At 35.0% G+C, this 18,615-nt stretch overlaps 1 non-coding gene across 1 annotated transcript; it reads right to left on the reverse strand.

The window, feature by feature from the left end:
- Positions 1 to 9,991: 9,991 nt before the first annotated feature.
- On the reverse strand, positions 9,992 to 10,095 carry LOC119472726. Its single transcript, XR_005201916.1, has one exon. It is a non-coding gene; the product is annotated as a U6 spliceosomal RNA (small nuclear RNA).
- Positions 10,096 to 18,615: the final 8,520 nt, after the last annotated feature.

Below are 18,615 nucleotides of genomic sequence, written 5' to 3' on the forward strand. Positions count from 1 at the left end.
GAAGTTCAGGCAAAAAAGAATCCTAAAAACCATTACTAAGCAACAACTTTTTACGTGTAATCATTTGATTGCTGCTTGAGTAATTTACAAAAAAAAAAAATTTTTTTTTTGAAAGGAAGGGAGGGAGGAAGGAAGAAAGCAAAAGAATGCTGCCTGTGTGCATTCATCTCCAAGGGTCCTTATTTTACTAACTATGAAAACAAAATTTATATGCTCCTATTTATCTTACTCTCTGAAGTATCCTGAGAGTTTTAGCCTTATAAAATCTCAGGCAGCATTTCAGCTTCAAACTTCTTATTAACCATTGCAGGGGGAGGAGTTATATAATGGGAAAATGTATTTTCTTTGCTGACAAAAGTTAAGTAGAGGGGCCAAATGGCTGAAGATAGTTGGTAAATTTCTCTCATTGTTATAACAAACACTAGGGAGATAGCTCCTTTGAGCCACATAATTCTATTATGGCTAGAGCAAACTAAGAAGCAAACTGGTATTGGATTTTCTTGTAAACAGCACAAATACATTATTCTACCACAGAACAGAAGATATTAATGTAGTGTTCTTCCAAAGAAATAATAAATTAAGGTCACCAATATAAATAAAATAAACTTTATATAATTATCAGCTCAAAGTGAGATAAAAAAATCTTTTGATTATTAACGTATAACATAACAGTGCTGTTAAACATATCAGTTTATGTTACTATATGCATTGGGGTTGGTATATCTAAGACTAATGGTAAGCACATAACTGAAATGAATTCTATTGTTACTCACCTCTGAACAGCTAATGGTAGAAGACAAAACCAAATTATTCTATTTTTCCATGAAAAGTTATTCCTATTTTAACCCTAAATAAGAATCCTATCCTGTAATTACAAATGTAAATAGAAATCTCATTTCCAACCATAAAAAGTGAATTTTGAGTCCCAAATATGCATTTTAGAAGTACAAAGTTATGTTAAGTTTATAAGAATACAGTTGCCTTAGAAAGTAATAGAATATTTTCAATAACACAAACATATATGTAAATAATACCATACTTTGAAAATACGTTCATTTTCTTCTAGGCTAACATATTTGTCCATTGTGTATCTTTAGTACTATCATGCACACAACATAACACACATTGTTGGGAAAAATGATGAATAATAACATAGTGTGCCAAATGTTAGAGAACTGACCTTATATTTTGACAATTGAAATGTATTTTCTAAAACAACCAAGAAAGATGAAAGTTATTTTCTATAAATCCTTTTGTTTATAAGCTATTTCTTATTCTAAATCCAATTTTATTTAATCTATTACTCTGAGAAAAAAACTAATTGATACTGTTATTCTACACAAGATAGGATGTGCATATTCATAAGCGCTCATGAATTATTTGTAAAATTGAAATGAGTAAAGCTTTATCTTATAGGAAAGCAATTAAGAGTACTTGACTCACAAGATGATAAATCAAAACTGAAAATTCAGTCCTCTAAGCACACACAATTTGAAACACTGCAATGAGAAGTAACACATTGTGCTAGGTTAGACTTCACAGAGTGAAAAAGAACGTTTAAAATTTTAAAGCTACTGTTTTAGACCATAAAACATTCCAGTGTTGGTAAAGTTATAGCACATTTTAAAAAGCTAAGCTGATGGGTGATTTAAAGTACTTTTGGACAGCATATTATCTTCTGATATACCTGCTTTCTGAAAACCTAAATGGTTTTATATTTTTATTGAAATGCCTAAGTAGCACTGAGAACCAAGAAGATTCCTCCCTCAGGCAAGAAGAATTTAAATTTACTCAAACTGCATAGTAGAAATTAACAAACGATGCAGAGCACAATATCTCCCTGTTGCATGCTGTGTGCTAGTTTAATAATCAAATGATATATAAAGTTGTCAAAAAGCAGTGAATTTAAAACAAGGAATATATAATTTAAGTAAATGCACAGGAAAAAATACATTGATAATACAATATTCTATGTGAAAAAAGCTGAAAGCTACACTGCAAGGTTAAAATTTTATATGAACCAGTTTAAGCAAATGATATTCTAATAACTTCCCAACCTGGCTATATATTTTTCTTTCTTTTTTCTGCTCATGAATACATACAGGGTTGATTTTTTTAAAATCTAGCAAAACATAGATTTTATGTAAACGTATACTACTCCTGGGAAGACCCTTTGGGTCTTCTTATTGTTCTATTGTCATTTACATCTTAGTGATGTTGTTCTATAGCATTAATTGTAATGTTTAATATTATTCTGTTTGAAATATCCTCAGATCTTCTTTCTGAGTGTTTGTGTTCAAGTCTCCGTATCCATTTTAAGATACTTCCAGGATCTGAATTATGATGTCACTTTATTTTATGTTGCCTCTTTTTTCCTAACAAACTCTTTCCTGCTCAAACATCCTATCATCTTGAAAAACAAAAATTCTACCTTCTTCAGAAAGCTTCATATAATGAAAGTGTATCTATTTTTACTCGCTTCATCAAGCAAGGCTTCACTAAGTATCTATATTTTAGGTGAACGTTATAGCTTAAGACTGTTTCCTCTACTTAAGACTTTTTTATTTTATAAACATGGGAAAAAATATGAGAAATCAATGGAAATTAGCCAAACTTAAAAACACTTTGGTATATTGGGGTTAGTTAGGTTCAGACTCATGGTACTACTACTAGAAACCTGAGTCACTAGATTTTTTTAAAACCTCAGTTGCATCTTCTATTAAGTTATACACTAAAAGTTAAATAAGGTACTATATATAGAGCAATTTATATTGTAGAATACTGTGAAATGTAAGGAAGCATTATAAGACAGAATGCATTATTGCTAAATGACAGCCGAGACAGTGGAGCCATCTTATCTCAACACTAGAGGCTGCAGATATGGATGCTGTTTATTCCTAGAAATTCATAGATGGATAATAAAAGAATATTAGATTCACAACATGGAAATAATTGACTAACAAGACCATAAGAAGAATTAGTGCCCTTAAGATAAGAAGAGAGGAGACCCAAGATGCTCTTGGCTTTAGGCATGAAATTCCCACATATCTGGAAGACCAAGGCCACTTCTCCACAAATCTGTCTAATTCTGAAAATGAATCTACTCAGAGTTTCATAACCTATTAACGAAATGTAAGTTACTTTGTACTGTTGGAGGAGAAAAATATATTTCCCCCAAGTTCATAAAATATTCTTTTCAGGAGACAGCATTTTATTGATGTTATAATTAATGTAGTCTGTCTGCTGTAGCTATTCAAACATTATTTTATTCTATATTTTGCCCCATGGCAATTCTCTGATTACTCTTTAGTACATTACTGGTAAGATACATTGCATAATAAGACTGCATTCTCATATAAACATGGAATTTTTTTTTATCATACTTTTAGCCTTACTTCATGTTCTAAATCTAAACTTACGGTGTAACCTTAATTTTCCTCCAAGGCATTCAACATTATTTGCAAAAAGATTCAAAGTTAGATTTATTGTTATAGGAACTCACGAACAATAATATGAACAAAAACAAATCATTATAGGGTTATTTAAATCTTAGTGCATTTGCTGTACAACTGTATGTAAGGAACTGTTCTGGGGGTTGGAAACACAGAGAAGTGTTGACCATCTCTGCCCACGATGAGTTTACAATCCTTAGTTTGGACATTGTTATGGTCTGAATATTTGTGTCCCCCGCTGCCAAAATTCCTATATTGAAAACCTAATTGCCAATGTGATGGTATTAAGAGGTGGGGGTCAAGGAGTGTGATTAGGTCATGAAGGCAGAGCCTTCATGGATGGGATTAGGGCCCTTACTGAAGAAGCCCCAGGGAGCTGCCTTGTCTCCTCTGCCATGTGCAGACAGAAAGCACCATCTATAAACCAGAAAGTGGGTCATCACAAGACAGCAAATCTGTGGGTGTCTTGATTTTGAATTTCCCAGTGTCCAGGCTGTGAAAAACAAATTTCTGTTTAGCTCCTCCATTTATATTTTGTTACAGCACCCTGAATAAACTATGCCAGACATTATTGTGACTCTGAAGGAAATTGTGGAGGAAAGAGTGGGTTAGGGAAAAACTACTCTCAAATTATTTGGAGAGCAGTGATATTGAAGACAGAAGAATATGATGATGACATAGTCGAGTTCCAAAAGGTAACTTTATGTCATCTGCCCATTAGATTGTTTAATGCTCATTCATTTCTCTATTTTTTACTTCATGAGTATGTATTCCTGCATAAAATATAGCTTTGTTTAGATTTAATGTTTGTAAGAGTCATCCTTGTTAGTGCTGATAGTTCTCAGCCATTGTCAGACACATGCACATTTTAAAATTAAAATATTAACTATTTCCAAGTTGTTATCCAAAGTGATTGTAACAACATTTATCTCAATCCACAATGTATGAAAAGTTCTTGTTATGCCATAATCTTACCAATACTTGGTATAGTCAAATACTTAATTTTGTCAATATAATGGAAGTGACTTGAATTTCTCTTGAATTTTTCTTTTCTGTAGGAGTTGGTAGACAGGAGTCAGATTTCTCTTCATACCTTTTGCCCATTTTTCTACTGGGTTGACTTTTTCTCTCTTACTAATTTTTAGGAATCATTTATACTGTATATTTTTCATACTTATGTTTCAATGATTATACACATTATAATATTTTTCTAGTCTGACATATTTTCAGATTGACTTTTTGTACAGAAACTTAAAATCTTAATGTGTTTGAAAATTTTAGACTTTTTAAAATTATTTATCTCTATTTGCATTAAGAAATGTTTTCTTAATCTGTCCTGATAAAAATTTTGCTATATTGTCCCAGAATACACAGTTTTGCTCTTTATATTTACATTTTTGTTGTAATATGCAGTATCACTCTAATAGCAATTTTTAAAATCTGAATAATATACTGTCCTAAGACCATTTTCTGAGTAACCCATATTCTCCCACTAATTATAATACTATCACTGTCATATACGAAGTTCCATAAATGTCTGGGTCATTTTCTGGAGTTTCTATATTATTTTCCTTGTGTCACCCTGGTTTTGGATCACTTAAAACACTTTCTTAATTACCATAGATTTATAATAATCTCAGTATCTGCCACAACAATTTTGTATACTGTTTTGTATTTCAAAATATTCATGACTCTCTCAATATCCTGTCAAAATCTCAACAAAATTTTTTTGTGGGTTAAAATTTTAAATTAGTTTTGAAATAATTGATATCTTTATGATATTGAGGCTTCTCATATATAAAAACAGCATCTCTCAATTTAATTCTTTTTATCTCTTTTAGCAATATTTTATAATTTTCTCCACATTTAAATCATTTATAAAATTTCTTAATACGGTTCTTATGGTGTTTTTAAGTTTTTATTATTATTGTGAATGAAAAGTTTTAAACCAATGCATTTAATGGAATTAGCAATCCTAAAACCACTCATTTTTATATGTAGATCTACTGTCTAAAAACCCTATAATTATTTATAATAACTTATATACAATTTCTCTTGCATTTTTATATAGAAAATTTCATCATTTAAAAATAAAGAGAGTGGTATCACTTTCTATTATTACCATGCTTCTTGTTGTATATCTTTCCTGTCTTTTGCATTAGCTAAACCTTTAGTACAATATTGAATATTAGAAGTGATGGCAGTTATCTTTGCCTTATTCCAGAATAAAGGGAACTACTTCAGAGTTTTGCTATTTTGTCCATATTTGCTATCATTTTCCTCCTACAGAAACCCTCTATAAACTAAAAGTTTTTTTTTTGCTATTCCCAGATTGTTTGGAATTTTTATTGAATAAATTTTCTGCATCTAAATAGGTAGTATGTTTTCTTGTTTACTTTCTACTGCTTAATGTGATGCTAATATGGAAATAGATTGGCTAAGATTCAAAGATCTTTACATTCCCTGAATAAAACTTTTTATTGGAATATTTTTGGTTGTTAGCACATGCACAAACACCACACAGTCATGCACACACACACACACACACACACACACACACACCCTGCAATAAATAACCTCAAAATCAGTTCTTAAAATCCATGTGTAGAAAAAGGAAAATGAGAAAACAGGCTTAGTTTCATCCATAATCACACAGAACAATCACATTGCTCAAACTGAGAATAACACAAAATTATTTGGATCTCAAGTGTTTAAAAAATCATGGATTTATTCTGTTAAATTAAATTAAAATAAATTTGTCTTAAGGCTGCCTTTGTACTTTGAATCCCTACATAGTAAACTACAAACTAACTTAATATGTAAAAAAACTGCAACCGTAATAAAAGTATATTCTTGTAACAAATAGCTGAGTCTCAGTCAATTACAGTAGCCAAGGCTCGGCCAATCACAGGCTGCCAACTGATCAGACCATGTTTACAGAAAGCAAATGTCTCATCACACCATGTCCAATAAATGCAAATACCCATCTGTAGCCAATCAAGCTATTTCTTGTACATCACCTCATTTTGCTGTCTATAAATATTGTCCTTCCCATGTTGCTGGGTGGAGCTCTCTGAATCTCTTTTTGTTCAGAGGCTGCCCAGTTCATGAACCTGTCTTTGCTCAAATCAACTTTACAAAATTTAATTTGTTTGAATAGTTCTTAACAAGAGATTTTATTCTAACACAGCACATAGTCAAATAATATGGCCAAAATAGTATACCACATGGACAATTCACTTATTTGAATGAAACTACAAACATTCAGTTTAAAAAGGGAAAGAAAGAGAAAGAAAATATTTTGAATTGTGTGAATTCCTCCCATGAGGCTATTCAATAAATATGTTCCCTGAAACAAACATAATGGTAAATGCTAATGTTCTAGTCTGTTTGTTTATTGTCAGTTTCCCCATAGTCTCATAGTCTATGCATCTTACTGCATTAAATTGTATTTAAATATATGTATTTTTCATCAAACATGGCCCCAAGTCAAATGCATTATCCAGTGCCAAAAGAGCCAGAAACATTTTTTCCAATACTAGAGACCATGCTGGGCATATTTTGAGATGGACTATTGAACTACATTTTTGTACCCTTCGAATGGGTATTTAAGGATAGGTGTTACAGCTGAGTATCCAACATACAGAATGGTTTTAGGATTTTATGAAATGAGAGAGTTCCCTTATGTCCCTTGCAGGGTGTGTGACAGGGGTGTGGCTCGCTTCTTTGGTGTCCCCAATGCTCAACTCCTAGGGGGAACATGCAGGTGAGCAGGTACAGAGGTCGTGGGGAGCATTTCCGGTTCTGATCCCACCCACGGCAGCTTCTAGGGGTGAGTGTTAACAACTCCCGAAGCCCAAGTGAGCGCGTATTACAATGTGCTCTTTTAAGGTTTGCCGTCTGCAGGCAGCTTGTGTTAATCAGCTCATTTAGGCTCTCTGCTTTATTACAAAGACAGAGGGCTTTCTGCATGCTGGGTTTTTACCCTAGTGTATTGGAAAAATCGGATCACATGTCAACTTGGAAGATGAGCGCAAAGTTTTATTCAGTAGCGGAGGTAGCTCTCAGCAGCATGGATGGGGAACCAGCAGGAGGATGGAGTGGGAAGGTTGCTCCCCGTGGGGTCAGGCTGCTCCCCGTGGGGTCAGGCTGCTCAGCGGCCAAACTCCCCTCTGGATTGCCCCTGCCGAATTCCGCTCGGTGTCCACGTAGTTCCGCCATTGCTGGTCTGCCAGTGTCTGTTGGTGTGCTCTGCTCTTCTCGACGTCCAGCCATTTGTGTGTGTGCCTGCTAAGGTATCTTGGGTTTATGTGGGCACAGGACTGTGGGGCGTGGCAGGCCTGAGTGGTTTTGGAAAATGCAACATTTGGGCCTGAAAACCCAGAGTGCCTATTCTCACTTAGATCCATGGGCACAGGCCCGAGGATGGAGCCCTTGCCGGGGACCCTCCCCTTCTCTCCCCAGCACTTCCCTGTCTGCCTCCCTTTTCACCTATACAGTGACTTTAACATTAGAATCACCTGCAAGGCTTAAAATACAGATTGCTGAGCCCTATCCCCAGATATTCTGATTCAGAAAGTCTGGTGTGGGGCCTCAGTTCCAAAGTGATTCTAGGACCTTCTAAGAAGTTTCCAGATGATATGGCTGTTGCTTGTCTGAGGACCACCCCCAGGAAAACCACTGACTTTAAAAAGGGATTTACGTTTTCTTTGGATCCAGGCAAGCTCAATTTCCACTGAATGTTAATAGTGTTTGTTTCTTTGTGTGGGGAGGTAGGAAGCAAGGGGAGAAATTTGTCATGTTTTATTAACTGTCACATGATAGGTGTTTTAGAATAAACTGGGGACCGAAATTATTCTGATTCACCTATAGCCAATATCCTTTAGTGCCTACTACAAAATTGTGATAAATTTCTTAGCCATCAACTGCTGAAAGTCTTATCTTTCTTGTAGTTTATAATTAACAGTTTAAGATAATATTATCAACCAGTGATTGTTGACACATTTCCTTTGCCAGTGGTTAAAATGCATAGAGCAAAACCATTCTTTTGACAATTTAACATTTTGGCTCAGCAATTCTTGACATTTGTTTTGCATTTGGAAGCTATGATATACTCTCTTTGCTGTGGCATGTCAGTATTTCTGAGTTATCGTTGCCACAATGCATTCCCAGGCTTATATGAAGATTTGCTCCTGAAATCAGTTATCTTTCTTCTCTCTTATTTTTCTCAAGATGGAAATGCCTCTTTATAAATAAATAATAAACCATCAGAATTTATCACAATCTGAAAAGATCATAGAGAAATCTGAAGAAAGTGTTTAAGGATTCATCATACCATTAAGACATCTCTAGTTCAGCATCTTGAAGATTTCTTTAAGAGAAACTTTTATGGTCAAAAGACATCTGGTCCATAAACCATTTTTCTTATCCTGAAGGTTGTGGAAACATAAAAGTTTATATAAAAGAACAAAGATTTTGTTTTTTTTGATAAAGTAATGGACTTCAAAATATCATCAGACTTAAACAATTGCTTGAAATCTCATTAAATGTTAAGCAGATAACGTTCTTCAAATAAATTAATAAAAAGCTCTAGTTTCTAATTTAGAAAACATGTCTGAAATTCGTAATGATGAGCTGATTAAAAGAAGGCAATGTTATGCAGATTTATGTGACATTTATAGCTACAGTCTGAATATTACAAAAAGGAATTCTATCTTCTTTCCCCTAGCCTAAGTTTTTTTTTTTTTTTTCCTGAATATGCATATGCTGTATCAAAAGTTCCCAGTAACTGTTTGTGGAGTAGATGATGCAAACAGTAACACTAAAAAGCCTCTGGACACTGGTGAATATTGGTAAATACTGAGCTTGATAAGTTGTCAAGATTTCATTTTTACTTAAACCAACTTTCACCAAATAGTCCCTTCTGGGAGGCTTTCATACTCAGCCTGCTGAAAAATTTTGAGCTGACAGTAGATTTTATTTATATATTTTGCATCTTTTTCTACTGAAAATGTACTTATTCACTTTAGAAAGTTAACCATTCATTTGGAGAAAAAAACAATGTGGCTGCATCAACCCAAAGCTGGATACACATGCTTACCGCCTTGCCATTCAACGCAAAGTAGTTGCCATAACAACCATTATATCAACTGAATGCAAAAAGTCCTATTTTTTTCTAGGACAGGAAAGCAACTTTCTAAAAGAGAACACATGTTAATTAATATCCTCTCCCCACTGTATTATCCTATCAAACTATTTGGTGAAAAGCACCCTGTCTCTATAAATTAACATTTCTGCTGGGTATCTCTTTCAGAATTCACATTTTCCCTTATTCAATTGTTTGAACCTCTCCTTCTGCTGGGTCTGAAATCCCCTTTGTAAGAGGTTGGCTCTGGTTCAATCTCTGATGAGGAAAGAAAAGTCACTTGGTATTCTGGGCTCCAGAAAGGGATTTTCTAAGCAATCTTTTTGTTTACAGCTGCGGTTTCAACCACATCCAAGTCTTCAGAAGTACCTGGTACCTCCAGTTCTTCTTCTTTTTTTTTTTGGAACGCTTCAACGAATTTGCATGTCATCCTTGCGCAGGGGCCATGCTAATCTTCTCTGTATCGTTCCAATTTTAGTATGTGCTGCCGAAGCAAGCACGTACCTCCAGTTCTTAACTTTTTCTTCGGATGCTCCATTGTGAATTTCTCAGAACTACAAGCATTGCCTTTTAACAACTGTCTTATCTTAAATCATTTGCCAGCCTTCTAAGTCCTTCCATCTTCATATATTGTCTTTTAGATTTACAAATATTATCTGATTTCACGAAGATATACTGTTCCTATTTATTGTTCTTTTGAATTTGGGTAATTTTTGGGAGAAAGTTGTGAAAATGTGTGTGTTTTTTTTAACCATCTTGAAACCATAAGTTCTGAATACTCAAATGAAACAAACATGGAATTTTTGCTCTCTATCTTATAAAAGTAGTAAATTTAATAAGACGTTCTCATGATATATTTAAAATATCTTGTTTGCAGAAATTTGGGGTTAAAATCATTGAGGAGTGATTCTGTAAATTACATTTTTATACTTTTGCTTGTTTTCTAAGAAGGTTCTTCTATGGATGTAGCTCCTATTTTACACCACCTTTATCCTAACTTTCAAATCTAGCATCAGAACAAACTAGGAAAAAACGGAGATTGAATTTTCTGTATATGAAAAACAAGGGAATAAAGACAGACATTTTAAAAAGTAAAGAAAGAGAAACAATGGCAACTTTCAGTACATTATCCAAATCATATACTTTCAGGTAACAGGAAATTCAAATTTATGAAGCTTGAACCAAAATGTAACAGCTAAGAAAGGAAAAGGTAAAACTGGGTTAAGTCTGTTGTTAGAATTAAATCGTACACAGCAGAGCAGCTCACATCTATAATCCCAGCACTTTGGGAGGCCGAGGCAGGAGGATCACTTGAGTCCAGGAGTTTGAGATCAGCCTGGGCAACACAGTGAGACTCGGTTTCTACACAAAATAAAAATTAGCCAGCCATGGTGATGCACGCCTGTAGTCTTAGCTCCTTGAGGGGCTAAGAAGGAAGGATGGCTTAAGCCTGGGAGATTGAGGCTGCAGTGAGCCCTGTTCATGCCACTGCACTCCACCCTGGGTGACAAAGTGAGATCGTGTCTCAAAAAAAGGACAAGAAAGAGATTTTGTTCATTCTGATTTATTAGAGCTCTAGAGATTAGTGGGCAAAACCAAACTGTGAATAGCAATAATAAAATAAGAAGAGTTTCTTCTTTGTGATGTCGGTGTTCTTAATTTGTTTATAGCTAACTTTAATTACAAGCGTTCAAGATCCTGGAACTGATGAACAAAAGGTCAAGGCTGGGACACCCTCCTCATAGTCCCTCCATACTACCGTTCTATTTAATGTTGCACGAAAACACACCTGAATGAGCTATAGGAATCAAGCTTTAGCTACCTTTGCAAGATGACAATCCCTGGCCTTGAGAAGACTTATCATGATTTTCTCCTTATATGGTTTGAGACAAAAGCATAACACAGGGACAGCTTGGAAACCTGAAGAAGAAAGCTAACTGCGTGAATGAAGTGTTGCTGCCTTAGACAAGCTAATCTGCCCATCAAAGCAAAAAAGCATAATTCAGTATGCCTGGGATGTCTCCGTATCCAAGGAAAGAAAAGGATCTGAAAAAAATTGTTGACATTCTGACTACTTAAAGTAGATGCCTTGTTAAATGAGATTTCTGCTGAGACTAGGATGCTCTGTATGTGCCTACCAGTTCACAAATATAATGAGAGGAAAGTGCTCCGTGTTTCCTGTTGACTTTTATATTCAAAGATCAATTTAATGGAAAATAAAAAGCTTCCATTCATGGGATACATCTTTGTATTAAAAGTGATTAAATGAAGAAAGTTTGGAACTTTAGGAACTATTAGCATTATTATGTGTGTGAAGAAACAGTGAATCCCTAATTCACTCCACCCTTTAGCCGAGGGTTCCCTTTTTCCCATTAAATGCCAAAGTCATTAAGCATTTTGTGTTGAGCATAAGATCTGAATTGCAGTTAGCATAAAAAATATGGTAAATCTTATAAAATGTTAGGAAGTCAGGGGAAAGCAAAAACACCTATAACTTTTTTTAGATATATTCATTTAAAAATATATGTCATTGAAGTTACTATCCATTTTCACACAGTATCTAAATTTTTAAATTAATCTTTTATTTGATGTGTATTCTGATGAGTCTTCACTAACTTATGGTATTAGGGAGCATAATGTAGGTTAAAATACTGTTGATGAAAACAGTCAACCTGCAAAATATTTGGAGAGATTTATTCTGAGCCAAATATGATTGACCATGGCCCATGAGACAGCCCTCAGGAAGTCCTGAGAACATGTGCCCAAGGTGGTTGGGGTATAGCTTAGTTTTAAATATTTTAAGGAGGCATGAGAGATTAATCAAATGCATTTAATAAATAAATTGGTTTGATTCAGAAAGACGGGACAACTCAAAGGTTGCGGGGGGCTTCCAAGCTATAGGTAAATTTAAACATTTTCTGGTTGATGGTTGAGTTTATTTGAAGACCTGAGATTAATGAAAAGAAACGTTCAGTTTAAGATAAAAGATTGTGGAGACTAAGTTTTATTGTGCAGAGGAATCTCTCAGATAGCAGACTTCAGAGAGATAGCAGGTTGTGAAATGTTTCTTATTGGACCCAAAAGGGTACCTGTTCCTTAGTTGATTATCTCCTGGATCTGGAAGGACAGGAAGGAAAAAAAGGGGTAAGGGGATTCTCTACAGGATATGGATTTTTCCAACAAGAGACTGTGCAAGGCAATTTCAAGGTATGGCAACGAAATGTATTTGGGGCTAAATATTTTTTCCCTTGTCTCATAATGTTATGCCAGAGTTGGACTGAAAAGTCAGTCAGGACATATAGGTTCAATTAAAACCCAACTGGTGAGAATTTATGGTTTGTAAGGAATGACTCCCTAGACCCCTTATGTAGGAATTTGGGCAAGTTAAAAAATCAGAGCTTAGTCCTCAATACCTATCTTAATTTCCTCATAGAAGCATTGCTGTATCCACTTTTTTTCTTTTTTGAGGCAGGGTCTCATTCTCTTCCCCAGGCTAGAGTGCAGTGGTGTAATCAAGTTGCACTGCAGTCTCGACCCCCTGGGCTCAAGTAATCCTCCAGCCTCAGCCTTCCTGATACCTGCGACCACAGCCATGTACCACCACTAATTAGCCTCTCCTGGCTAATTTTTAAATTTTTAAATTTTTGTTGAGACGAAGGATGTTGCTCACCATGTTGCTCCTGCTGGACATTTTTTAATAAACTGCAAGTGTCAGAAGAGAGAACTAAGAAATTTTGATAATTTCATATCAATTAAGAGGATAACATATTTCAAGAAATAGTATTTGATCCACTATGTATACGAGTGTCTGATATTAGCCACAATTCATTGGGATCTTATTGCATATCTCAGATGTCCATATCTCATATCTCACCTAGAGTACCCTTCAGTTTCCCTTAAGTTGTTTAATGCATATATCTCAACTTCTTTACCAGACCACACCTCAGAAAGCAGAATCATAATTTGTTTTTTCTTGGTGGCTACTAATTTTCTACCATAGTACCCAGCACCCAGTACTCATTCAGTTGTGTTTGTGGAGTACATAAATGATTTTTATCTAAGCTCATTAATTTGTAAAATACTTTTCTAAAAATGTGGGTTTTTTAAAAATCCATTACCAAAGGGAAAAATATTAAAGTTTCTTTGGTTACGCTGGTGGATCCTCTAGATGATTTGTGTCAGTATCACCTTATTGTTATCATACTTATTAACATGATTATTCTTAGCATGAATTATAAGGATGAAGGTGGTAATAACAACTGGAATAAAATGTTTCTTTATAGTAGAGAAAGCATTCAGTCACATTATTCCATTTGATCTTCACAAAATCCATGTGTCAGCAGAGTGGTCACTGTTATTCTTATTTTACAGTTGATAAGTGAAGATCAGAAATGTCAAGTGACTTGTCCAAGATCACATTAACAGCAAGTGCAGATGCTGGGAAGATTTATATTCGGGTCTTTCTGATTCTAAAACTCCATGCTGAATGCAGGTTAGTCCCCAGTTTACAAGTGCCTGAATTATAAAGCCTTCCTCAATCTAAAAACAAACAAACAAAATAACACCCACATGATCATAGAAATCACCAGTCCAGTTGACCACATGACTACAGGATACTCTTCAGCCATCGAACCTCCCATTTCCATGTTTCTGGTACTTAATGAAGAACAGAAAGCTTGTGCTTTCGCAAACTGCCTTCTGCTTGCTGAAGTAAAATCCTTTAAAAATATATTCTGTTCTGTGGAAATATTTTCATTATCTTCCATTGGTTTCTGTTTGTTTGTTCATGCATCTTTAATAAGATGAGGAGTACCTTGCAGCCATGCTGTGTAATTTTCTAAATTATCACAGGTTAATTATTCCTGAGTCACCCAGAAGTTCTGGACAAAGAAATGCCTTCAGCAAGTAACGTCTGGCACCTTCTAGAGAAGAGTATACAGAGGGACCAAGTGGAAGCCTCTTCCCACCTTTTTCTTCGCTAGGGCCTTCAACTTTTCCATTCAGTCCCTTCCCTGCCTTAGTTCCTAGAAGCTTCTTTCAAAGTCCTCTCTCCATGCTCAACTCTTGTTTCATTTATTATAGTCTATTTAGCACAGAGTAACCAAGGTGATTCTTTTAAAGCAAATCTAAATACATCAACCACTTGTCCAAAATCCTTTCAGAGCTTCCAATTTCAGTTAGAATAAAATCCAAAGGCCTGACCATGATGTCTGGGGCCCCACGTGATCTGGCCTCTGTGTGCTTCTCCAGTACCTCTCTGACTCCCACACTGTGTCCACTCTGCCACAGCCACACTGGCCTGCTGGCTTCTTTTTCACTTGCCGAATATTCTCTCACCTGAAAGCCTTTGCTTTCATTCTTCTCTCGCCTCAAACATTTTTCCCTTAGCTATTTCCACAGCTATTTCCCTCACAGTATTCAAGTCTCTGCTGCAGATTATCTCATCAAAGAGGTCTTCCTCCAAATTTTCTATGTCCTTATATTATTTACATTTTTTGTAGTACCTGTTGCTATCTAGCATTGCACTGCATATTTATTTACCTATTTGAAAAATATTCTGCCCTAGAATATAAACTTGAAGTCAGGAAATGTGTTTGTTAGTGACTGCTCTATTCTCAATATCAAGAATAATGACTTCACATAGTGAGAACTCAAAGAACATATGTCAAACACAGGAAATGAATTAGTAAATAATGTTTTAGTTTCAGGGGCTATTATTTTGCATTTCTCTCAGATGTTAAGATATCCTAATGGGAGGGTATGTAGGGTAAATGAGGATGCAACAAGCCAGTTGATACCTAGGCCTAAAATTTTTTGTAACATCAAATTCAATTTCAGAACTACTTAAACTACAGCTGAATAACTGTACACTTGGAGGTATACACGTTTTTCAGTTGATGGCATTCTTATATAGAGCAAACTTTTGTTGAGTATTATCTATGTGCCAAGCACATCACATAGAGGGTACTTTGGACCCATACTGAGAAATCAAATACGGAAAATGTGCAATTCCTTTTGTCAAGAGACTCATAGTTTAGTATCAGTAGTAGTTTATTTTAGTAGTAGTTTACTTCATGGGGATAAATTTATTTGAGAAATAAAGAAAGGAAGGAAAGGAGAGAGGAAGGGACCAGTCTACATTATTCTGTAAAAAGTATTTATACATAGGGTAGAAAAAGAGTTCAAATAAGGAAAGAAATTTAAAATTTTTGACATCAGTTTTTAAAAAGGCTTATGCCTGTATTCCCAGCACTTTGGGAGGCTGAGGTGGGTGGATCACGAGGTCAAGAGTTCGAGACCATCCTGGACAACATGATGAAACTCTGTCTCTACTAAAAATACAAAAATTAGCTGGCATGTGCTAATTGTGGTGGCATGCGCCTGTAATCCCAGCTACGTAGGATGCTGAGGCAGGAGATTTGCTTAAACTCGAGAGGTGGAGGTTGCAGTGAGCCGAGATCGAACCACTCCACTCCGGCCTGGGTGACAAAGAGAGACTCTGTCTCAAAAAAAAAAAAAAAGCCTTGTCACATACTATCCAGACAATATTTTATTTTTGTGTGGCATGATAATAATTTTTATAAGATATGTAATAATATTTTATAAATTAATATTTGCCAGTATGGGAATCCTGTCTGCCTATATCCTCTTCAAGCAAAATTTCATGTTCTCTGAAATGACCCTAATAACTTCTAGAATAAGTTGCCATATATGAGAAAATGAAGCTAATATTTCTAATTAAGATAACTCATCAGTTTCTTACCCACTGAAAAAGGAACAAGAAATTTGATCATTTCATGTCTCAATAATAAAGGCACTTACATTATTGTAATTACTTGTTAACTTTTTTATCAATATTTCAATTTTTAATAGAAAAAAATTTTGTGCTTTACTTTTCATTTTCAGTTTCTAAGATACCATATAGTGATGGCATAGAGCATGTATTACTCATTCTAAAGCATGTAAGTATCTCACCTGCCTAGCCTCACTGTTTTGAATGTGTTTTGAAAATAGATCAACTTTAGCATTCTTTTACCATGAAAAAATCATAAATGGATAAAAGTATCATGTAACTTTAACCTAAATTCTGTTGTTTTCCATACTTTAATATGACTTACAAAACCTGCCCAGGTCTATCATCTATTTTATTATCCTAGGCCAGCATCAACCCTCTTTAGGACTTGGCAGTTGAGATGACTGATAAAGTCAAATGGGCCGATTGTGGTGGCTCATGCCTGTAATCGCAGCACTTTGGGATACTGAGGCAGGCAGATCATGAAGTTAGGAATTCGAGACCAGTCCGGCCACCATGATGAAACCCTGTCTCTACTAAAAATACAAAAATTAGCTGGCATGTGCTAATTGTACTACAATTTTGTATTTGTACTACAAATACAAAAAAAAAAAAAAAATTAGCCGGGCGTGGTGGTGCGTGCCTGTAATTCCAGCTACTCAAGAGGCTGAGGCAGGAGAATTGCCTGAACCCAGAAGGCGGAGGTTGCAGTGAACTGAGATTGTGCCACTGCACTCAGCCTGAGCATCAGAGGGAGACTCCATCTCAAAAACAAACAAACAAAAAAAACCAAAAAAACAAATTTGAGTTCCTTTTGGGGTATATGATACTGCTATATTTCTATACTATCTGTTGCCTCTTTTCCTGGAAAAAAAGAACCCATCTCTTCTTACTCTTCAAGGAGATCATTCTTAAAATTTGTTGGATGATCTATATTACTAAACTTCACTTCTATGTCCTTATATTCCCAGAGCCAATCATTTCTGTGAGATTACAGATCCCCAAGACTATAGGAAATTCATTTACTATCTCACTTAAGATGAAAAGTAAATCCTCTAAGTTTTTTTTTGTTTGTTATTTGGTTTTGGTTTTTTAGCTTCATAGTCTGTATCTTTTTAATGCAATAAGCCAATCTGCTGTGTGAAACTGGTTCTTATTTGGCTACCTACTGAAATAAAATAAAAATTTTATAACTTCGAAGTAAATCTCTCCTGGAAGGTTTTTCAAAATTGTTCACTAATTTATAAGTGTTTCTGAAATTGCACTGAATACCCAAATACATATTAACACTTATTTTCATTATAATGGTCTTTTGAAATAAGCATGCATGATATTCTGTAAGCAGGGCTGAGCATAGTAAGAAGGGAGAGGAATTGATTTATTAAGCAAATATTTATTAAAACTAATTCTACAGTAATTCACATATTAAGCATGAAGTAATAGTTCATGCAGAATGCTAGTATGGTTGCCAAGAGAAAAGCATGCATAGCGTTTTCATCAATGTACAGCTATTCCAGAGGGGTATAAGCAAAACAGAAAACCAGTATTAACACACCACATATGGAAAAGCAAAATCTTTCCTAGGAATTAATTATTGGAGGGCAATTCTTTGTAAGTCTCTCATATTTCTGCATGTGTGTTGAGCAGGGACATAAACTGTCCTTTTATTTTTAACTGTCTTTTCAAGGATGTTTATGTAGCAAACAGCCTTGGAAGTTAGAAATAGTGTTCCTCTCTGGAGCAAGGAGGAGGTTTGCTTAGTGTTCAATATAATAAAGGTAATTTCTCCTTCTGAAACAAACATCAGGCAGGCTTGCTGACTGCTGATTATGAAAGATTCAAGCTACCTAACCTTAGGGCTCCTCAGCCATGAAACAAATATTACTGCATAATTTTTCACTTAGAAAATTACATCAGGCCCTCTGCTTTGTCCCATGGGACATGAGGGAACAGAAGAAACTGATGTAAACATGAAACTCATACTGCTTTCTGTGCCATGAGCAATAAAGCCTCTTGTCTCTGACCAAAGAATCTCATGTCTTGTTAAACTCCACGAAAGTATGGCAAGTTTGTTAGCTTGCAAGTAGGGTGAAAATCTTACATCCTTAACATTTCTTGACATTAATTGATATATATATATATATATATATATATATATATATATATATACACACACAATATTTACAGTTTTAACAAACACCACTAGAAAATAGCTCTTAATTGCC

The sequence above is a fragment of the Cebus imitator genome, unplaced genomic scaffold, assembly GCF_001604975.1.
Source record: "Cebus imitator isolate Cc_AM_T3 unplaced genomic scaffold, Cebus_imitator-1.0 Scaffold115, whole genome shotgun sequence".
In the NCBI taxonomy this organism is placed as follows: domain Eukaryota; kingdom Metazoa; phylum Chordata; class Mammalia; order Primates; family Cebidae; genus Cebus; species Cebus imitator.